The sequence below is a fragment of the Cyprinodon tularosa genome, unplaced genomic scaffold, assembly GCF_016077235.1.
Source record: "Cyprinodon tularosa strain WSP-4 unplaced genomic scaffold, ASM1607723v1 ctg317, whole genome shotgun sequence".
NCBI lineage: Eukaryota > Metazoa > Chordata > Actinopteri > Cyprinodontiformes > Cyprinodontidae > Cyprinodon > Cyprinodon tularosa.
The window spans coordinates 318806-342484 of record NW_024039027.1 but is presented as its reverse complement, the minus strand read 5'-3'; the positions used below and the strand labels follow the sequence as shown (position 1 = coordinate 342484).

At 43.6% G+C, this 23679-nt stretch overlaps 1 long non-coding RNA gene across 1 annotated transcript; it reads left to right on the top strand.

Annotated features, from left to right (window-relative positions):
• The first annotated feature begins 354 nt into the window (after positions 1-354).
• On the top strand, positions 355-1824 carry LOC119788440. Its single transcript, XR_005281474.1, has 3 exons — positions 355-497; positions 1431-1517; positions 1609-1824. It is a non-coding gene; the product is annotated as an uncharacterized LOC119788440 (long non-coding RNA).
• Positions 1825-23679: the final 21855 nt, after the last annotated feature.

The following is a 23679-nucleotide window of genomic DNA, read 5'->3' as shown; positions in this document are numbered from 1 at the left end:
AGGCTAGATGTTGAAGAAAAAGAAAAAAGATGCAGTAGGGCCTTACTTTAAGAATCTGATAATTCAAGACATGTGTGCAGAAGCAGAGGCTTGTGGTACTGATGCAATAAGTCATTTTTCTATATCCTTGGGAGGCAGCAGAGCTCTGGAGGCAGGGGCGGATCTATAGGGGTGGCTACGGGAGCAATTGACTCCCCCGAAATCTGATTGGCTACCCCAACTGCCACCCCAGCTGATTGACGGCACCGCTAAAACAGTTGCACGTTTGAAGTCTTTGACTGCGATGTTCTTCCTGTACAGTAGATGGCGCAATGCAGCAAGCGCTATGCAGCCCCTTTCCAGTCGTGAATCTAGGGTGAAAGAAGAAGAACTAAAGCGGCTGTGGAGCCACCTAGTGCAACAAGCATAACATTAGTTAACAAACAACATTCTTTGGGAAAAGGCTGCGCGCTCTCGAGATGGATTTTATTCTCATTTGGACCGACTGACGCATATCGGTGAGTAGGCTGCACGACCACAGATTATATTCATAAAAGAAGCTCAATTTGATAAGTTCAGTCAATGAGGATCATCCTCTGTTCAATTGATGTCCGTTTCATAAATCAGAATGATAAGGAGAAGCCCTTGCTTTTCACGAAGGGTGGCTAGAAGCTAGCCTGGCTGTAAACAGACAGGTGCAGGTGGGTGATATTGATGCGTTTCAGTGTCAATTTCTGTGATTTCATGCCCACGTCTGCTGAAAATACTGCTGACGAGAACGGAAACTATTTCATTTTTTTAATGTCCGTGTCTAGAACCTTCTGAATTATGAAACCAGCAATATCTTTGATCAGAACCGTTTGCCCATGTCATGAAAGGCATTACTAGTCGTAGATAATTCACGACCGATGTAGTTAGCCAGTAAAGTTATGGCAGGCTGAAACCTTAATTGAATGGATAGATTGCAGTCACTACACATGTCTTATTGTTGTGTTCTGATATTTCTAGGCTGTAAAAATGTAGTCTGTATTCATTAATTTCCTTGTGCATCATTTTGGACACGAAATGTTGCATTTTGCTTTGATAAGTAATAAAACGTTTTTTTTTTTCCGGTTGAGAATGAAAAGACAGGGAGGCACGATTTATAACTACTTTAAGAGAAACAGATCAGGCTTAGAACAGATCAGCAGCCCCGACAGCCCTCATCCTGGGACTAGTCAGGAAAGTCCGGCAGAATCCAGCCTGTCATCATCGCCAGGGTTGAACATACAGAAGCAGTCACATGTTCAGTTATTTTAAATTATATTTAACATTATTTCAGATGTTCAGTTCAGTCATTTTAAGTTATGTTAAACAGTATTATGAATGTTGGTTATTGTTGTATGTTCAGTTTTAGACAATGGTTGTTTATTTTGATCATACTATTAAATAAATATTTTTCTACTATGTAGGTGTGAGAGTGGACCGAGATGATGACAGGTCCCAAGCTGGAACCATTACCGAGGAGTGTCAGGCACAACACAGCCCACCATCATCAGGTCAGAGCAAGTCAGACATGCCAAGTTCAGTCAGTACATTAACATTATTTATTTATATTATTTTCATTGTTAATATTGTTTCACAATATAGTTCCTTCTGAGGAAGGCTCTGAGGCTTCTGAGCAGGACGACGACCCAGACCCAGAGCAACCAGAGCCTGAAGATGTGCTTCCCTGATTGTAGTAGGGAAAACAGTTTGTATGCTGGGTGAGTGGGATCTTTGATCTGTGTTTCTGTTATCAGAGAGTTGAAGAATGCACCATATTCATTTTGTGCATAAATAAACTACAAATTGTACTCAAAATTGCACCTTTTGTCTGCTTAGTATGTGGCTACTTAAATATGATTGCAAATTACTGCTTACAAGGTTTATATAAGAAAGGTCAATAAGCCTTAATTAACTTGTAAATTATGCACCAAAGATAACCACAGACTAGTTGGCTTTCATCTGTAGCCCCTGGAAGTTTGATGTTGAAAGAAGTGTGTGTGTGTGTGTGTGTGTGTACATATAGAGTATAACACAAGAATGATAAGTCATTACTCATGACATGTCAAAGAAGAACATAAGACAGGACCAACATCTGTAAGTCCATGTAGAAATAAATGATAGTGAATAATAATTTAAACTTGACATGAACAGGTATACAGCACTCGATTGCTTACAGACGGTTGGTGTTTTCTGCTGCGACATTAACGCTAGTGCATAAACTTTGTTATTTTTAAGTATAAACCATTGCCCCCCTAAAATACACTCGGCCACCCCCTTGCTACCCCAAGGATAAAAGTCTAGATCCGCCACTGTCTGGAGGGTGGACAGGCTTAAGCAGGAGAGGCTTAGCTTAGGTTTTGCAAAAGAAAAGTAGATCAAGGCGAGTGAAGGTCACAACCTGGGTGGGGGATAAGAATTGTTGGATGACAGCAGAGTTTCTAGGAATCTGGAGATAACTAAGCTTGGAGACTGCATAGAGACAAGGCAAAGTACGACAAAGAGACAACTCAAAACAAAGCTGAGCACTAGAAGGCCTGTGCACCTCACTAGGTGAGCTACTATCACTTTACTTGAATTTAGTTATACATATGGATATAAATACATATATATATATACATACATACATATATAGAAGATATATATATATATATATTCAGAAGAGTTATATTTGTATATACACTGCCTGGCCAAAAAAAAAGTCGCCACCAAAACAAAGGTCACTCACTCTAATACTTTGTTGGACCGCCTTTAGCTTTGATTACGGCACGCATTCGCTGTGGCATTGTTTCGATAAGCTTCTGCAATGTCAAAAGATTTATTTCCATCCAGTGTTGCATTAATTTTTCACCAAGATCTTGCATTGATGATGGTAGAGTCTGACCACTAAGCAAAGCCCTCTCTAGTACATCCCAAAGATTCTCAATGGGGTTGAGGTCTGGACTCTGGTGGCCAATCCATGTATGAAAATGATGTGTCATGCTCCCTGAACCCGTCCTTCACAATTTGAGGCCGATTACTCCTGGCATTGTCATCTTGGAATATGCCTGTGCCATCAGGGAAGAAAAAGTCCATTGATGGAATAACCTGGTCATTCAGTATATTCAGGTAGTCAGTTGACCTCATTCTTTGAGCACATACTGTTGCTGAACCTAGACCTGACCAACTGCAGCAACCCCAGATCATAACACCGCCCCCACAGGCTTGTACAGTAGGCACTAGGCATGGTGGGTGCATCACTTCAGCTGCCTCTTGTCATGATGGGTACTCTAAGAGCGACCCAAATATGCAGAACACCACTAGACGGACACAGGAGTAAAAGTTCACAAGTTTATTTGTTCACAAGCACACTGATTTGACTGGTTCTGGTTCGGGCCTGGAAACTGGTTGACCGGAGTCTACGTGAGAGACAGTTCAGTTAGCGTTGCACTTTGGAGCTGGCGTTCTTGATTGTTACTGATTGTACCTTGAGGGTTCTTGTAGATAACTTTGAGAGGGTTACTGTAGGATCTGGAGAGGAGTTGATCAGCAGAGTCCGCTTGCTGCTTCAGCGTCTTACATCTAGTTCTGAGCAGACCTTGGCTTTGGGTTTTCCAGCTCTTAGTACTGAGCTGCATGGAAGTTCACTGAGGTTCTTCAGGTTTGGCTCTGAGGGTTGGCTCGGCAGGTTAGCTCTTCCTGAGCTCCACAGAGGAGAAACTGGTTTCCTGGAAGACAGAGACAACGGTTAGAATCCAGGCTGGATTCAAAGTCACAAAAGATTCACTGAGAATCTAGGCTTAGGCGCTGACCAACTGGATCAACACTGCGGCGTTGAGGCAAGGTCTGAAGAAAGCTTATATAGTGGATCCTCTGATGATCTGATGGGCTGCAGCTGTGCAGGAGGCTCACTCAGAAGGATCCACGGCGGATTCTGCTGGAGAAAGGTGGAATTTCTCCAGCTCCCAACAGTACCCCCCCCTCAACGACCGCCCCTTGGCGGTCCGGAAGAGGTCGAAGGGCAGGAATGCTCGTACTCCTCGATTAGGGCAGGGTCGAGGATGTACGAGCCCGGAACCCACTGGCGATCCTCCGGTCCGTAGCCCTCCCAGTCGACGAGGTACTGCCAGCCGCGACCTCGTCGACGGGAGTCCACGATGCGTCGAACGGTGAAGGCGGGATGACCATCGACCTCCAGGGCGGGTGGTGGGGAGTCGGAAGGTGGGCACAGAGAACTCGAGATGACAGGTTTTACTTGGGATACATGGAAGGTCGGGTGAATCCGGAGAGACTGAGGCAGTGGGAGACGGACGGCAGATGGATTGATGACTCGGGAAATCTTGTAGGGACCTATAAACTTGGGCGAAAGTTTAAGAGACATCCCCTTGAGGGGAATGTCTCGAGTGGACAGCCATACCTCCTGGCCTTCAGAGTACTTGGGGGCGGGACGTCTCCTGGAGTCAGCGAAGCGTTTGTTGGTCTCAGAAGATCGGTTGAGTGTTGCGATGGTTTCTCTCCAAATCTTCTGACAGCGTCTGATGTGGTGATTGACTGAGTGGACCGAAATCTCTCTCTCGTCTGCGGGAAAAAGTGGAGGTTGATAACCGAGACTGACCTGAAAGGGAGATTGTCCAGTGGAAGCAGATTTGAGGGAGTTGTGTGCATATTCGATCCATGTTAGATATTGGCTCCAGTCGACGGGATTGTTGGATGTGAGGCAACGAAGGGTTGATTCTAGCTGCTGGTTCATCCTCTCTGTTTGTCCGTTGGATTGAGGATGGTAACCTGATGTCAGAGAGGGTTTACACCCGAGTGCAGAACAGAATGCCTGAGGACCCCGATCCGAGAGGATCTCCTGGGGGATGCCATGTAAGCGGAAGACGTGCTTAACTAGGAGCTGGGCTGTCTGGAAGGCCGTGGGAAGTTTCCTAAGGGGGTTGAGATGGCAGGCCTTCGAAAAACGATCAACAATGGTGAGGATAGTGGACATACCTCGAGAAACAGGGAGGCCGGTGACGAAGTCAATTGCTATATGGGACCATGGACGCGAGGGAACCGGAAGTGGCTGTAGCAGGCCTGAAGGAGGTTGATGTGAGGCTTTATTTCGGGCACATGTGGAGCAAGCCAACACATACTCCTTGACATCTCTATGGAGGGTTGGCCACCAGAAGCGTCTTGAGATCAAGGCGACGGTTCTACTGACCCCCGGATGGGCGGAAAACTTGGCTGCATGCATCCATTGGATGAGACGGGACCTGACAGAAGATGGCACATAGGTTCGGTTAGCTGGACCGTTACCTGGATCGGGTTCTGTAGCCAGGGCGGAGTTGATAAGATCAGTGATCTCCTAGTTAACCACTCCTACAGTGCAGGAAGCCGGAAGGACTGGTTCAGGTGTCTCAGGATGATCGACGGAGTAAAGACGAGAGAGAGAATCGGGTTTGACATTCTTGGATCCGGGTCTGTAGGAAATAATGAGATTAAACCGTGAGAAAAAGATGGACCACCTGGATTGACGGGGATTGGCTTGCTTGGTTGACTGGATGTAAGCTAGGTTCTTGTGATCAGTCCATACAAGAACCGGGTGCTCAGCTCCCTCCAGCCAATGTCTCCATTCCTCCAGCGCCAATTTGATGGCCAACAGCTCACGGTCTCCCACATCGTAGTTCTGCTCTGCGGATGAAAGTCTACGGGAGAAAAAGGCACATGGATGGATCTTTTGATCCGCGTAAAGTCTCTGGGATAGGACCGCTCCAACACCAGAATCTGAAGCGTCCACCTCGAGGATAAACTGTTTAGCAGGGTCAGGCTGCATTAACACTGGTGCTCTGGAAAATAAAGATTTCAATTTTTCAAATGCCGATTGTGCCTCGGGAGTCCACTAAAAAGTGCGTTTGACCGAGGTCAGAGAAGTTAAGGGAAGGGCAGTCTGGCTATAGTTCCTGATGAACCGACGATAAAAGTTTGCAAATCCCAGGAATCTCTGCAGCTGTTTGCAGTTCTCTGGAACTGGCCATTCTAACACAGCTTTTATCTTGTCCTCAGATGGTTTTACCTGGCCGCCCTCGAGCACAAACCCCAAAAAGGTGACTGAAGATTTATGAAATTCGCACTTCTCTGCTTTAACGAACAGCTTGTTCTCCAGTAGTCTCTGTAACACAAGGCGGACATGTCTTTTATGTTCAGAAAGGTTCCTTGAGTAAATGAGTATGTCGTCAATATAGACGAACACAAACACATTCAAAAAGTCTCTGAGGACATCGTTCACGAGGGCTTGGAAACAGGCTAGAGCGTTAGTTAAACCAAAAGGCATCACCAAATATTCGAATTGACCCAAGGGAGTTTTGAAGGCTGTTTTCTATTCATCTCCATCTCGGATCCTAAGAAGATGATATGCATTCCTTAAGTCCAGTTTTGTGAAAACTGTAGCCCCTTGTACAGGTTCGAATGCTGAGGCGAGTAGAGGAAGTGGGTACTTATTCTTTATTGTGATTTGGTTCAAACCTCGGTAATCAATACATGGTCTCAGGGAACCGTCTTTCTTACCAACAAAGAAGAACCCGGCGCCCAATGGAGAGGAAGATGGGCGGATTATTCCAGCAGCTAAGGATTCATTTATGTACTTCTCCATGGTCTCTCGTTCAGGTTTGGAAATGTTGTACAACCTGCTGCTAGGTAGTGGTGCTCCAGGTAATAGCTCAATGGCGCAGTCATATGGTCTGTGTGGAGGTAGGGACGTAGCACTGACCTTACTGAAGACAGGAGCCAGGTCATGGTACTCGGAAGGAACGGAAGAAAGGTCAGGAGAGTCCATCTCCCCCCCACCTCTAGGAGGCCCCACCAGGGGGGCAGCCGAACGGAGGCAAGTTTCATGGCATGTAGTAGACCATGATTCCAGGTGACGATCAGTCCAATTTATGTGTGGATTATGCTTCTCCAACCATTCGAAACCAAGCACCAGGGGAGAGCATGCAGAAGGAAAAACAAAAAATGTTATTGTCTCTCGGTGGTTACCTGAAAGAAGTAGCTCGAGGGGTTGAGTTTGATGGGTAACTTGGTGGAGTCTTTTCCCGTCAATGGCAGAAACACTAAGAGATTGAGTCAGAGGAATGGTTTCTATTTGAATTTGTTGGACGAGGTTCGAATCGATTAAGTTCCGTTCACAGCCTGAATCGATGAATGCAGAAAAGGAGAGGCTTTGGTTAGCATAAAACAACGTGGCAGGAAGCAACAGTCGAGGAGATTTCTTAGTGTTAATTTGGCCCGCCAGACTCCTCAGATCCTCTGGCGGGCCCAGGCTTTTGATTTAGCCGGGCAGGAAGCGATGAAGTGTCCACTCTCACCACAGTAAATGCATAATTTGCTCAGAAAACGTCTTTGTCTTTCCTCAGGGGTGAGCCTGGTGTGTCCCACCTGCATGGGTTCGACATCTCTTTCACCAGAATGAGAGGCCTGAATAGGCAGAGGGAGAGACTGGGCCTTAGGTCTCTGTATGGGCAGCTGCTCTGTGGGGGAAGAACAAACAGTCACGCTATGTGAGGCAGAGGAAAGTGTCCCCTGATTTCTTGATCTAGAACTGTTTCTGGCACGGATTCTATTATCCAATCTGATCGTCAAACGAATTAATTCTTCGAGAGTAGCTGGTTCGTCGAGAGTTGCGAGCTCATCCTTAATGTGCTCATTTAAAGCCATGAAATAGGCTCCCTTCAGAGCGCTTTGGTTCCATCCAGAAGCTGCCGCTTTAACCCGGAAGTTGATGGAGAATTCTGCCACAGAAGAATTTCCCTGCTTTAAATTGAAAAGAGCTCGAGAGTCAATAGTTTGATCAGTTTCTTGATTGAATACTTGGGTAAATTCTGAAATGAAGTCAGAGTAATAGCAATTGAGGCTATCGTCGGAGGCAAATCTTGCCTGAGCCCACTCCAAGGCTCTACCTGTTAGCTGAGAGAGGATGAAAGTTATCTTTTTATAATCCGTGGAAAAACTGCCTGGAGAATCCTGAAAAATCAAACGACATTGAAATAAAAATCCTTTGCAATCTTTCATGTTACCAGAAAATCTCTCTGGAAGACTTGGGCGGAACTCGGATGACGTCACTGCTGGTGACCTCGGAGGTGGAACTGGACCCGGAAATGGTTGAGGTGCCGGTGCAGCATTAGCGCTGTTCAAGTAGTTAGCATAGCTCTGAAGCATATGATTATGAGTATCAACCAAGCGATATAACTCACGGAGCGTTTGGGTTTGTCCTTGAATTTGGGCATCCTGCTCCTCCAAGCGGCGGGTGAGGTGATCTGCTGGGCCTTGAGTTTGGCCGCAGTGTTCTGTCATGATGGGTACTCTAAGAGCGACCCAAATATGCAGAACACCACTAGATGGACACAGGAGTAAAAGTTCACAAGTTTATTTGTTCACAAGCACACTGATTTGACTGGTTCTGGTTCGGGCCTGGAAACGGGTTGACCGGAGTCTGCGTGAGAGACAGTTCAGTTAGCGTTGCACTTTGGAGCTGGCGTTCTTGATTGTTACTGATTGTACCTTGAGGGTTCTTGTAGATAACTTTGAGAGGGTTACTGTAGGATCTGGAGAGGAGTTGATCAGCAGAGTCCGCTTGCTGCTTCAGCGTCTTACATCTAGTTCTGAGCAGACCTTGGCTTTGGGTTTTCCAGCTCTTAGTCCTGAGCTGCATGGAAGTTCACTGAGGTTCTTCAGGTTTGGCTCTGAGGGTCGGCTCGGCAGGTTAGCTCTTCCTGAGCTCCACAGAGGAGAAACTGGTTTCCTGGAAGACAGAGACAACGGTTAGAATCCAGGCTGGATTCAAAGTCACAAAAGATTCACTGAGAGTCTAGGCTTAGGCGCTGACCAACTGGATCAACACTGCGGCGTTGAGGCAAGGTCTGAAGACAGCTTATATAGTGGATCCTCTGATGATCTGATGGGCTGCAGCTGTGCAGGAGGCTCACTCAGAAGGATCCACGGCGGACTCTGCTGGAGAAAGGTGGAATTTCTCCAGCTCCCAACACCTCTCTTCTTACCCTGATTGGTCCATCACTCTGGAACAAGGTAAACCTGGACTCATCAGACCACATGACCTTCTTCCATTGCTCCACAGTCCAATCTTTATGCTCCCTAGTTAATTGAAGCCTTTTTTCGCGGTTAGCCTCACTGATTAGTGGTTTTCTTACGGTTACACAGCTGTTCAGTCCCAATCCCTTGAGTTCCCTTCGCATTGTGCATGTGGAAATGCTCTTACTTTCAGTATTAAACATAGCCCTGAGTTCTACTGTTGTTTTTCTTTGATTTGATTTCACCACACGTTTAAGTGATCGCCGATCACGATCATTCAGGATTTTTTTTCCGGCCACATTTCTTCCTTGAATATGATGGGTCGACACTATCCTTCCAGTTCTTAACCCAATTTTAGTAGTTTCGTTTCTGCAATCTCTTTAGATGTTTTCTCTGCTTGATGCAGGCCATTGATTTGACCCTTCTCAAACAGCCTAACACCTTTTCCACGTTCACGGGATGTGTCTTTCGACATGGTTGTTTAGGAAATGAAAAGCAAGTCATTGCACCAGTTGGGGTTAAATAACTTGTTGCCAGCTGAAAGATAATCGCCCATGCAGTAATTATGCAATAGGAGGCTCTTACCTGTTTGCTAAGTTTAATCCAGGTGGCGACTTTTTTTTGGCCAGGCAGTGTATATATATTTTTATTATCTTGTGTTTTTGTTGTGTATATATATATATATATATATATATATATATATATATATATATATATATATATATATATATATATATATATATATATATATATATATATATATATATATATATATATATACTGTCATTATTTATTTAAGCATCTGACCCACATGCAGTAAACCACTCAGAGAACCAGGGTAAAAGTTGAACAGGTTTATTGTGGTAAAACCAGCGGGGGTTGGATTCAGGAAACTCAGTGTACTCAGAGGGCTGGTGAACCGGAACTGGAAAGGAGGAGGGAAGTTCACAGAGGTGAGTTCAGGATCCGTGGGAACTTTGAACGAAGACTTGGAGAGACAGAGAAAACGGGACTCACGTTAGTGGAGAACACTTTCTTCTCAGAAACCAGTCTGAGTGGGTTGATCCAGAGGTAGTGACTCCTTGGAGAGTGGACAGGTTTGTTGGACCCGGAGGAGCTATAGAGCGGACTGTCACTAGGAAATCCAGGAGGACTTGAACGGTACTTGTGGAGTTGAATCCCCTGCTCAGTGTGAGACTCAAACAATCCTTCCAGGGGAAGAAGGCCAAAGATCCAGCTTGCAGAATGGCTTCCTGAAAAAGCAAAGACAAAAACACAAGGTTAGGATCAGCGAAAAACAAAGACTCAGTTAGACTCAGCAAAACTCAGTTTGGCTAGAGTACCCAAAACTAGCAACCACTCTGGCCTCAAGGTAGTGACAGTCCACTGCTAAAGTACTCCTCAAGATAATGATCCAACGAGACGCAGGTGTGCAGGGAGGACCAATGAGGAAAGGGTGCCACCTGGTGGTAGAGGGAGAGACAAACACAAAACAACACACCACACAAACTGGATTTCTGACAAAAACTGTGTCTTGAGCATGTAACAAAAGTAATTTTTATTACTTTTATTAAAGTATTTCTGATTCTGATTCTGAACCATCTGCTGGCTGGAATCTCTGCTGTTTTATCCAGACCTGTAAACAAGCTATGCTTGGATGTCTGCTGCATTTGATACACTCTGTAGTAGGAAGAAAAACACAATAAAAAACCAACACACACACATGTTATGTCATCCTATCCCTGTGGGGACTTTTTATTGACCTCTATTCATATTGCATTTATTTCTATGGCCTAACCCAGACCATAAGCCTGGCCATTACAAACACATACAGCATCTAAAGCTAAACCGAACTTAGATACAATTCAAAGAGCCATCTGTAGTAGCCCATCAGTTACGGTCAGCCTTTGACCTCTGTATCATTCCACTCTCCTCCAAGCTGCTATCTTTAGAAACACTTACTGGTTGTCATGGTTTTGGGTAGTGGGGGTGTGGCCTTTGGGAGGGCGAGGGCATGGAAGCCAACACAGCTCGACCAGAATAGGGCTGAATGAAGAAGTTTTTATGTTTCTGCAAAAAAGCAAAAACATGCTCTGGGGACCTCATTGTTAGTATTTTTTTTTTCTCAAATGCAGTATAATAGGCTATGAGACTTTGCACCAGTCTGTTTACTTTTCCAAAAAGCTTAAGGTGCTACAGTATGACATCTCTATAAGCCAGGAAAGTCTGGCTGATGACCTGTCAGGACCCTTCATTGCAGACCTGCACAAATGGGGTCTCCTGCACTGTAAGCACTGGAAGTTTATTCCAGAAGTTGTATGTGAAACCTTCGAGAATAGCACACGGCACATGTTCCCTGCCAGATTAGAGTTTATGACAGTGTTAAACTGAGCATAGGAGCAGTTTAAATTATACAGTATGGTAAAATCCAGCCAACTTCCATCGTCGTTTTGAAAAATGACTCATAGACCAAATGCCCTTTACATCCAGCTATCCAAATATAGAGACGTATTTCTTTGTAGCATATATCTATTATTCCAGAAAGGAGTTTGCTTAGGAGTAAAATTGTGCGTGTTCCAGCATAACACTTGTTTGTGAAAGGAACCTAGCTTCTAGCGAAGTTTATCAATGCTAGCTTTTACTTTTAAAGTCTTCGAATGAACTTGCAGTTCTAGGAGTGCAGGAGACCTAACTTTGCAGCTCTGCAGCCAGGGTCTTGATGGTGCAGCTCTGGGTCCTGACAGGGCAGCTCTGGGTCCTGACAATGCAGCTCTGGGTCCTGACGGGGCAGCTCTGGGTCCTGACAGGGCAGCTCTGGGTCCTGACAGGGCAGCTCTGGATCCTGACAGGGCAGCTCTGGGTCCTGACAGTGCAGTTCTGGGTCCTGACAGGGCAGCTCTGGATCCTGACAGGGCAGCTCTGGGTCCTGACAGTGCAGTTCTGGGTCCTGACAGGGCAGCTCTGGGTCCTGACAGAGCAGCTCTGGGTCCTGACAGGGCAGCTCTGGGTCCTGACAGGGCAGCTCTGGGTCCTGACAGGGCAGCTCTGGGTCCTGACAGTGCAGTTCTGGGTCCTGACAGTGCAGTTCTGGGTCCTGACAGGGCAGCTCTGGGTCCTGACAGGGCAGCTCTGGATCCTGACAGGGCAGCTCTGGGTCCTGACAGTGCAGTTCTGGGTCCTGACAGTGCAGCTCTGGGTCCTGACAGTGCACTTCTGGGTCCTGACAGTGCAGTTCTGGGTCCTGACAGGGCAGCTCTGGGTCCTGACAGGGCAGCTCTGGGTCCTGAGAGGGCAGCTCTGGGTCCTGACAGGGCAGCTCTGGGTCCTGACAGTGCAGTTTGGGTCCTGACAGGGCAGCTCTGGGTCCTGACAGGGCAGCTCTGGGTCCTGACAGTGCAGTTCTGGGTCCTGACAGTGCAGTTCTGGGTCCTGACAGGGCAGCTCTGGGTCCTGACAGGGCAGCTCTGGATCCTGACAGTGCACTTCTGGGTCCTGACAGTGCAGTTCTGGGTCCTGACAGTGCAGCTCTGGGTCCTGACAGTGCACTTCTGGGTCCTGACAGTGCAGTTCTGGGTCCTGACGGTGCAGCTCTGGGTCCTCACAGTGCAGTTCTGGGTCCTGACAGTGCAGTTCTGGGTCCTGACAGGGCAGCTCTGGGTCCTGCCAGGGCAGCTCTGGGTCCTGACAGTGCAGCTCTGGGTCCTGACAGTGCACTTCTGGGTCCTGACAGTGCAGTTCTGGGTCCTGACAGGGCAGCTCTGGGTCCTGACAGGGCAGCTCTGGGTCCTGAGAGGGCAGCTCTGGGTCCTGACAGGGCAGCTCTGGGTCCTGACAGTGCAGTTTGGGTCCTGACAGGGCAGCTCTGGGTCCTGACAGGGCAGCTCTGGGTCCTGACAGTGCAGTTCTGGGTCCTGACAGGGCAGCTCTGGGTCCTGACAGGGCAGCTCTGGATCCTGACAGGACAGCTCTGGGTCCTGACAGTGCAGTTCTGGGTCCTGACAGTGCAGCTCTGGGTCCTCACAGTGCAGTTCTGGGTCCTGACAGTGCAGTTCTGGGTCCTGACAGTGCAGTTCTGGGTCCTGACAGTGCAGTTCTGGGTCCTGACTGGGCAGCTCTGGGTCCTGGGCAGCTCTGGATCCTGACAGGGCAGCTCTGGGTCCTGACAGTGCAGTTCTGGGTCCTGACAGTGCAGCTCTGGGTCCTGACAGGGCAGCTCTGGGTCCTGACATTGCAGGGTTGTTGAAGGTTCTTAGTACTTTGGTATGAATTTTCATGATGCTCCTCCTCTATTACTCTCTTTCTAACAGACATGTCCATTTTCAATAGAAGAAACTGGAATTTCTGCTTTTGTATTACAGATAGGTTCCTGGCTTCATGATGAGTTAATATCCATCTCTCCCAGTGGTCTGGAGAATTTCCATTATTTAGATCTTTGCAGATCTTTGCAGTTTGCAGCTTTTTTAGTAGTTTTTTTGTTAGTTTTTTTTTGTTTGTTTGTTTTTTGCTATTTGCAAGGATTTGTCCTTTGCACATGTTTTGTATTGGCATCGTACATGGTTTTGCTAAAATGTAAATCCCTTTATTGTCCCATAATGGAGAAATTCACTCTATGGATTAAACCCATCCCTTTGGGGAGAAGTGGGCTGCCATTGTATGGCGCCCGGGGAGCAGCTGTCAGAAACTCAGAACGTAGGACCCAGAATTCAGACAAGGCAGACACTGATCACTTAAAAGCCTTTATTGAAAAAGCTGCGTGCAGCTGCTCGTCAGCTGGGCTGGGTTCACTGCATACGCTGCAGCTCAGATCAGTGACTTTCGAAAAACTGGAACGGGGAACAAACCGGCAGTTTGAAACTGAGCCGGTACTAGCAATTCAGGGGAGAAAAGGAACAGCGATCAGCAGCAGCCAGAGCATGCAGAGGCAACAGGAGGGATTATCCAAGCAGTGGTCAGAAGACGGGTCCGAGGTCGGGAACAGGTGAAATCCAGATAACAGTACAGAAACACAGAACAGAACAGGGGCAGCCAAAACTTAGAAGTCTTGGGGCAGAAACAGGTCAGGATCAGGCAGAGCTATACACAGACAGGAATGCTAGAATTAAACTCACTGGAAGCTCAAATAATCTGGCACCATGGGCTTGGAATCGGTGGATCAGATAAGAGATCATTAGGGTTGGATGGAGCAAACCAGATGAGAGGAGGAGGAGTAAAACCCAGTCTATGGTGCAAAGATCATGAGAGAAGTGTGGGGTTGGAGAACCCAGAGTGAAGGCCTCAGGGATCAAACCAGATACTTGCAGTACTTTGGTGCTCTTTATTCTATCATTGTAACATTTCAGCTTTGGAGAATTTTTGTTTCTTTGCATATATCTTTTTTTTTGTTTTGCATTTTTTTGTTTTTTTTTTTGCATTGAAATCATTATTTGGATGACATTTGCAGCCTTAAGCCTTCCTTTGTATAAAAACAGATCACGGATTCTTCACAAAACTCCCAAAAAAGGTGTACGGCATCGACATTATTAATCCTAATGGTTTCTTCTACAACATCATTAACACCAAACAGCCTGGCAGCAGCAGCACATGGAGGAACTTAGAAACAAATGTTTAATGATAAATTATGTTTAGTTATTTTTACTGAGACCACAAACCAATATTACACATCCGGGAAATAGGAGCAAAGGAAGAAAGTGAGAAACAAAATTTGATTTCCCAAAAGGTGCAGCAAGAAGTTGTTTAACCTGAATTTTAATAATAAAGATGATGAGGCACACAATTATAATAACAAGGATATACAAGCCCCTGAAGGATTACTTTAGTGCAAAAAATGATTTTAAGAACATTTCTGCATCACACAAAGCAGCCCATATAGGTGGCTCTCAGGAAGAATCAGGCTGGCATGGATTTCTTGGACTTATGAAAAGGCAGCATTGCAATTAAGAAACGTACTATCACTAGCCTCTTAGCGGCTGGTGACAGTACGAGTCTATATAAATATCTATATGTTTTACTCGCACTTTCTTTTTTCACCAGTAAATCACTGTCAGAATGTCTTTTTGGTCTTTTTACTATGAAACAATCCATTGGTTTAACATTGTGAATGTTTTTTTACGTTTCTCATCATCGGTAGAGACCTTTAGGTAATTCATGCCAAGCATTTAAAAAAAACAAGCACATACTCACAGATTTAAGTAAAAACCTTTTGCTAAATTGTGGATCTTTAGTCTCTACTCACATGTAACATGTCTTGGCTTTTTTTAGTTGAACTCTTTTTAGACTCCCCAAATACGTAAACATACTCAGCAGTTTTTTTTTTTTTTCCACTTCACCTCATTTGTCTCTGCTTTCAGTTAGCAAAGCTCAGAGGATACCAACATGTAACAGATTTACTTATAGTAAAAATCAATTAAAAAAACATGACTTGTTCATAACAGAGTGGATACACACAGACACACAGGTATGTACCGTCTCACAGGGGCACGCATTAACACAGCTTTGCTCTTAATTACCCATGCTCACACTGTTTTTCCAGATGCCTGCTTCTGAAAGCATTTCAATGAGGATTTGTCCTTGTCATACGATGACTAATAAAAAGCTACCATAGTAACAAGGAAAGAACAAAAGTGGAATGAAAAATTATTTATAAGCTAAAGTTGACTTATAAACTGGCGTTCAAGTTTAGTTTGAGGTGTTGTTCTCTGAAGTTCAGTATATAGACGTGCTCTACAGGATCTTTGGAGGACACACGTTTTCCAAGACAAAAAAAGCATCAATACTGCTTTTCTTTGTTTTATCGATTTGTTGCTGGTGCCTTTGGCTTGTTGGGTTTTATTTCTTAAAAATGCCATTCAGGGGACTCTTCTTTCCTGAAACAGAAGCTCTGCTTGCCAAGGACCAAACTTGTTTGGATCCGTCCTTGAATGATTCCATTTTTACATGCTTCTTCTTGGCCAGATGATAAGATGAGATAAGATAGACTTTATTGATCTCACAGTGGAGATATTCACTTGTCACATCGGCTCAGTAGTAAAAATAAGGTGCTAAAAGATCCATTGGGTATATACAGTGCGTCCACATGTATACAGTAGCAGCCATTCAAAATGGCTCTTACCAGCCAAATGGCAGCCCACTCCCCTCCAACATCCAGCCACTGGAGTAACCCCCTGGTGCATATTTTTTCTTCCTCTGACTCCACCCTTTCACATAGCCTTGTGAGACCATCCTGATCTCGCGAGCTTTCAAGGTTTCACTCGCAGATCAGTCTGGAGACTCTCCGTTAATGAAAATTTGGAGCCATTCACCAAACGAACGTCCAATCAGTGTTGGCTTTGAAGCGGGTTGAGGTGTGACGCAACGAGAAGCGCGACAGTTCATTCTAAAGAACATGGCGGCTTCAGCTGATGAAACTAGCGTTAGCGTGGCTATCGAGCAAGTTTTATCTGAATTACAGAGTATTTCTTCACTGAAAGAAGAGCAAAACACTGCTCTGGAGGCTTTTCTCAGAGGAAAATATGTTTTTGCTCTTCTTCTGTCTGGTTTCGGCAAGAGTTTGATCTTGTGGTTGTGTTTTCGTTGTTGCTCTGTTAGTACGTCTTATGCTTCGTTGATCTGATTGGTTTATTTGGCCCGTCTATCACCAACATAGGCCAATCAGCTAACCAGTATTTTCGCCCCTTCCCAAAATTACTTCAACGGAAGGTTTCCAGATGGATATGTGGAGCAAATCCATCTGGCGGAGTCAGGTTACCTTTCACAATTCCAGGGTCTAACCAGGAGATGGCGCTTCTCTTTAGATCTTAACGTCCACAAATCATGACAGAAAGAATATTTTAGTACAAAGATTGATGTTTAAAAAGGAATTGTAGGGGACCAGCCAAGGGCCCATAAAGGAGAGTGGGTACATTTTGAATGGCCACTACTGTACAATGCCTCCACTTATACACATATATACATTGGATCGACAGGAAAAAAAAAAGGAATAGGGCAATGATTTAAGGCAACTTATGTACATTCATACAGAATGACTGTTTTGGTTGTAACCAATAAACGTTTGTTCACAGTTTCTGACTAATAGTGTTTAGGCATGTCCAGGAAGAGAGCTTTTTTAATTGATATCACAGCTTTGATTATTCATCAATACCAATATTAACCTAGTACATTATCAGCACAAATTAGACTTACTTTTAATGCAATTTCATTTCAGTTTGTTTATATAGTGCCAATTCACAACACATATCATCTAATGGCACTTTACAGTTTACCATATAATCCAGTCAAATTGATTCAAAGTTTTCTATCTAAGGAAAACCAAATGATTTTATCACTCATTTGGCAAACTGAAGGACCTGGGAGGCGACTGAACTACTAAATACTGCAAAACCATCATTAAAGGCATACCCTGCCATACCAGCAGACCATAGTCAGAAACTTTTTATACTGTTTAAATGCAAATCTGAAATCCAGCGCATGCATATTGACTATGGGTATGCTGGTCTATGATGGGGTATGCTTATCTGACAGAACACCGGCACAGGAATTACATATTATGTTGATTGATTTTGATTGATTGACTTTATTGATCTCACAGTGGAGAAATGTACTTGTTATGCAATGATGTTATATTCAGAAACAAGGGCAGCACTAACGCCTGCTTGGATGGTGACATCGAAATTAAAAATTCTGATTGAAGAAAAATTCCTCCCTTCCTCTGTCATGTGTCACAGCCATAATCAGTCCCTGATTGGTTGCTGTGACACAACAAGACACCAAAGTTCAGATTTTCCAACTCCATCAACCACTGCTTTGCAGTCCATTGCAGGTGTTTAATCACTGCAGTGTTGCTGGAATCACCAAAGTCATCCCTTTGGCTAGAAATATTTTATGTTGCTTTGAGTTGCATCATTCTTGCTGTACGCCTGCTCCCAGGAATAACATGCAAATCAAAAGGTTGTAAGGCTTCTGTTGTGTTCATTGTCTGCATCTGTGAACTGACTACATGGAAGCACCTTTAGACAGTAAAAGACTTTCACAAGCAGGTAACTTTACAGTGACTAACATGGCTTATTTCATCTAATTTACAAATACATGTATGCTGTGAAAACCATAGTTTGCATCCTCACTTGTCATAGAAATGTACACATTAAAATACACAGTCCTTTTGACAAAAATTACAGAATTAGTCGAAAGTTTAAGAGTTTAATCTATTAGAGTTGGTGTTAATCTCAAAAAATACTATTCATAATATTTTGTTTCAGTTCTTTTTTCTTGAAATTAATGTACTGGTAAAACGTATTCAATGTGTCCCACATTGGGAAGATTCACTCTCTGGATTTGACCCTTCCCCTTGGGGAGCAGTGGGCTGCCATTGTGTGGCACCCAGGGAGCAGTGTGGGTTAGGGGTCTTGCCCAGGAACTCAGTGTAGAGGCCATGGGGATCAAACAGGGTACTTGCAATCTTCTCAGAGCACAAGCACACTGCTCTAACCACTAGGCCAACCAAGGAATAATTGACAGATAAGTATAAGTCACACAACAGTGTCCTTGAAAGAAAGATTGTACCTTTATTTTCTCCAAAAAGGGGAAGTGAACTCATAGAAGTGGATCAGGAGTTCCCTTCAGTCCACTTTGCCTACTGCAACACATAAAGAGGCATTGAGCCACGGGAGAATACCTCAAAGAGATTACAGTGCAAAATGTCACAGATGACTGAGTAGATGAGTTCATATTAATTAGTACCATAATGGGCACTTCACCTTTTGTATTACTGGATTTGTAAGATGAATGAGGTCAAAACCCTTTCTGTTCAAATGAAGTAGAAAAATATTCTAGGTCAGGATTTTCTGCTTCTGTAGCCTTTATCAGGTGGCTGATCTTAAATTGGTCAGTCTTACCGACCCAAAGATAAGTGCGACATCTGATTAGTTTACATTTTATTTTTATATATTTTTTAAAACATTACTGACAGAGTCTGAGTTTTTAATTTATTTGTTGTTGTTTTTTTTGGTTGGTTTCAGGTTAGACTGGTGATACAGTCATAAGGAAGTCTGCATATATTATTATTATTACAGTAGTATCCATTCAAAACTTCCCCATTTTCCTTGATGGGCCCCTGGTTGGTCCTTGGCTGCTCCCCTACAGTCAGTCTTTGTACTAAAATATTCTTTCTGTCATTATTTGTGGATATTAAGATGTAAAGAGAAGCGTTATCTCCTTTTCAGACTGTGTAATTTAGTGAAAGTTGAGTCAGAGTAAAAAAATATAAAAAATCCACAGCCAGGAGAAGGCCCGTGGCTGGAAGTTGGATGGGATTTTGCTGGGTGTTGCAGGGATGTGGGCTGGCGTTTGACTGGGAAGGTCCATTTAGAATTGCTGCTGCTTTACATATTTTACATTTTCTCTTTATTGAATTTTTATTTTATTTTAACACTTTTTTTTTTAACCACATGTCCCTACAAAAAGTTTTAGTCCCAGTAACGTTCTTATATGTAAATGAAGCTTGACCTGTTTGGCCACAAAAACCAAGTAATCTTTACAGGAGGTAGTTTAAACTTAAGGAAGTAAAAGTGAAAGTTTATTACTGGGCAGAGTGTTGAGACACACATTCTGTCTGTAACAGAATGTATGAAGAGAAACCTCTATCTACCTCCAAAAGTTTAAAAAAACAATCCACTGGACTTTGTTTCCAAGTTTGAAGATGTTTCTCTTCCCATCCAGAAAGTTTTTTTAATTCAAAATGTCAGAAATAGCATTGAGTTTGAGGTTTTATACAGTAGCCCAACAAAGCCTTGTTTTTGTTTAGAAAACATGCAAATTGGAACTGACAAAACAGGTGCACCCCTTTGGAATGGGGGTCGTTTGGCTTCTTTTGTTATCCTGCAATGCCTTATACCTGTCTATCGGTATCATTGCTGATCGTAACTATAGCTTCTGTCTGGAAGTGTCAAAAACACGGCAATCGTTAAAATGTTTGCCATGGTGTGTGCACAGATGTTTCTGCATGTTCGATGTATTTCCTCCCGTGGATGTAATTGCCACTTTGCAATGATTGCAAAGCGCCTTGTCGCCATCTTTCTCTTCCTTAAAATAAAATCAATCTTTCCATTGCTTTAAGCGCTTTTGTTTTGCGTAACTTGCATAAAAAACATGATGTAAGTGGTGCTGCCCAGAGCTAGGCTCTGGTTCTGCCTGTAATCGTTAATAGAACCATTTAGCTAGCTGCCAAATGGTGTCATGGAATTGGAACACATGGAACCAGTTTAACCCCCATCATATTTCTTTATTTTCACACGCAGAAGCTCTGCAGAAAACACAACAGACTCCCCCAAAAAACTGGATCAGCTTTTCTGATTGGTTGACCCTGGTGAAGATTGGGAAAAGTTTAATTTTATGAACTTAAGCATTGAACTCTCAGATGCTTGGATGCCAAACACTCAGACATCACAACGGTTCGATGCGCCACTGGCCTTCTCAATGCGTCCCCCCAATAGACTTTGCTGGTAAATCACATACTTTGACTTCGAAAACGCGTCAAACCTGAACACACCATTACAGCGTCTGTAGTTTGTGTGGGGTAGTTACCTTACCTGTTTGATGTTGATGATGATGCGCAGCACCTATGCCCAAACCATGAAGCTACTGTTTTAATAAACAGTTGTGCTACCCTTGGCTCTTCAAATATATAACAACTCATAGTTTTGTTGACGACCTAGATCACCGTCCTACAGTCATTGTTATTTATTTTTAATCAATATCAAAATTTACATAGAAAAATAGAATACAGAGGACACGATATTGGTGTCCTCAAAGGTACAGTAGTTACGGCCATGACACCATGCACAATAATTCTGTCTCCATCAGAATCACAATAGAACAAAGAATGAAGGGAAGCCATTAAAAAAAGGAACTGAAACATACCTGAGTCATGTTGACCCGACAAACTAAGAAGATGCTCACTCACGTGTTCCCTGCTCCCACGCTCAACAGATTTCATAAAAAAATGTCCTGTGATTTGTTTAGAACTGCTTCATACTTGTTGCTTTGCTCACTTTTGAATCTACAGTAAGTGTAGTTTGACACATTTACAGGTGCTGGTCATAAAATTAGAATATCATGAAAAAGTAGATTGATTTCAGTAATTCCATTTAAAAAGTGAAACTTGTATATTATATTCATACATTACATACAAACTCATATATTTCAGATGTTTATTTTGTTTAATTTTGATGATTACAAATGACAACAAATGAAAATCTCAAATTCATCATATCAGAAAATTAGAATATTGTGAAAAGGTTCAAAATTGATGGCCCCTGGTGCCACACTCTAATCAGCTAATTAACTCAAACCACCTGCAAAAGCCTTTAAATGGTCTTTCAGTCTAGTTCTATAGGCTACACAATCATGGGGAAGACTGCTGACTTGACAGTTGTCCAAAAGACGACCATCGACACCTTGCACAAGGAGGGCAAGACACAAAAGGTCATCGCTAAAGAGGCTGGCTGTTCACAGAGCTCAGTGTCCAAGCACATTAATAGAGAGGCGAAGGGAAGGAAAAGATGTGGTCGAAAAAAGTGTACAAGCAAGAGAGATAACCGCACCCTGGAGAGGATTGTGAAACAAAACCCATTCAAAAATGTGGGGGAGATTCACAAAGAGTGGACTGCAGCTGGAGTGAGTGCTTCAAGAACCACCACACACAGACGTATGAAAGACATGGGTTTCTGCTGTCGCATTCCTTGTGTCAAGCCACTCTTGAACCACAGACAGCGTCAGAAGCGTCTTGCCTGGGCTAAAGAGAAACAGGACTGGACTGCTGGTGAGTGGTCCAAAGTCATGTTCTCTGATGAAAGTAAATTTTGCATTTCCTTTGGAAATCAAGGTCCCAGAGTCTGGAGGAAAAGAAGAGAGGCACTTCATCCACGTTGCTAGAAGTCCAGTGTAAAGTTTCCACAGTCAGTGATGGTTTGGGGTGCCATGTCATCTGCTGGTGTTGGTCCATTGTGTTTTCTGAGGTCCAGGGTCAACGCAGCCACATACCAGGAAGTTTTAGAGCACTTCATGCTTCCTGCAGCTGACCAACTTTTTGGAGATGCAGATTTCATTTTCCAACAGGACTTGGCACCTGCACACAGTGCCAAAGCTACCAGTACCTGGTTGAAGGACCATGGTATCCCTGTTCTTAATTGGCCAGCAAACTCTCCTGACCTTAACCCCATAGAAAATCTATGGGGTATTGTGAAGAAGAAGATGCAATACACCAGACCCAACAATTCAGAAGAGCTAAAAGCCACTATTAGAGCAACCTGGGCTATCATAACACCTGAGCAGTGCCACAGACTGATCGACTCCATGCCACGCCGCATTGCTGCAGTAATACAGGCCAAAGGAGGCCCAACTAAATACTGAGTGCTGTACATGCTCATACTTCTCATGTTCATACTTTTCAGTTGGCCAACATTTCTATAAATCCTTTGTTTTTATTGGTCTTCAGTAATATTCTAATTTTCTGATATGGTGAATTTGAGATTTTCATTTGTTGTCATTTGTAATCATCAAAATTAAACAAAATAAACATCTGAAATATATGAGTTTGTATGTAATGTATGAATATAATATACAAGTTTCACTTTTTAAATGGAATTACTGAAATCAATCTACTTTTTCATGATATTCTAATTTTATGACCAGCACCTGTAGTCTCAAACTAGTTAGAACGGCTTAAAACAGATCTTTAAAACCAGTCCTTTCTGCATTTAGAAGGTTTATTTACAGTTTATCGAGTTTTTAAATAAAAGTGATGACCTGATTCAGGAACTTCTTACATTTTTATCTTAATTTCATTTTCTGAGGACTCAGCAGTAATGTAAGCATCTTACTAATACTGAAAATAGGTCATGCTCTGTTGAACTCCATTGTCAGTGGAGACATCTTCCTCTTAGTTATGGTGCACTTATCAAAAACAGTTTGACAATGTTACCACATCACAATGCATTATTCAGCATCTCATGCATAGAAGTAGTAAAAATGCATGAGATGCTATTATGCGCTACCTGCTATTATGTGACTAATTTGATTTGACAGAAGTGCAAACAAACAGTTTATTACTGCATCCTTTAGTTTTAATAATGTGTGGTCGCCATTTTAGATGTTAAGGTTGTCATTGTTTTATTAAGGCTTCTGATTAACATGCAAGGAGGCGGGGATAAAATTTTAAGATTTACTGTGACAAAGGGAATGAGAGGAGATCTTGATCCAGAGTTTCAAAGGAACACAGAAGAGGAAGAACGTCATTACAGAAATGGAGCAGATGTCAGTAACTGATAAAGGTGGAATGTTTGATCAGGCTGGCTGTGAAGTTGGAAGATGATGCCAAAGAGGAGAGGGCACGATGTGTGTTGGACTTGGAAAGTGTGGCATTGAAGGGCTAACAGTTTTTTTCAGATGGAGAGGAGAGGAAGTTTAATGCAGCTGGTTGTGACATTTGGAATCCAGATGGAATGGGAAGGTAAGGTAGGTTTACTAAAGAAAGCTTGGGAGCTTTCCAATAGAATAACTTGAAGAAGGAAAAAAGGGACAGTTAACTTGGAGCTCTAAGAACTTAAAGATAATCACAAAGATTTCCAGGCTTAGGCTACATCC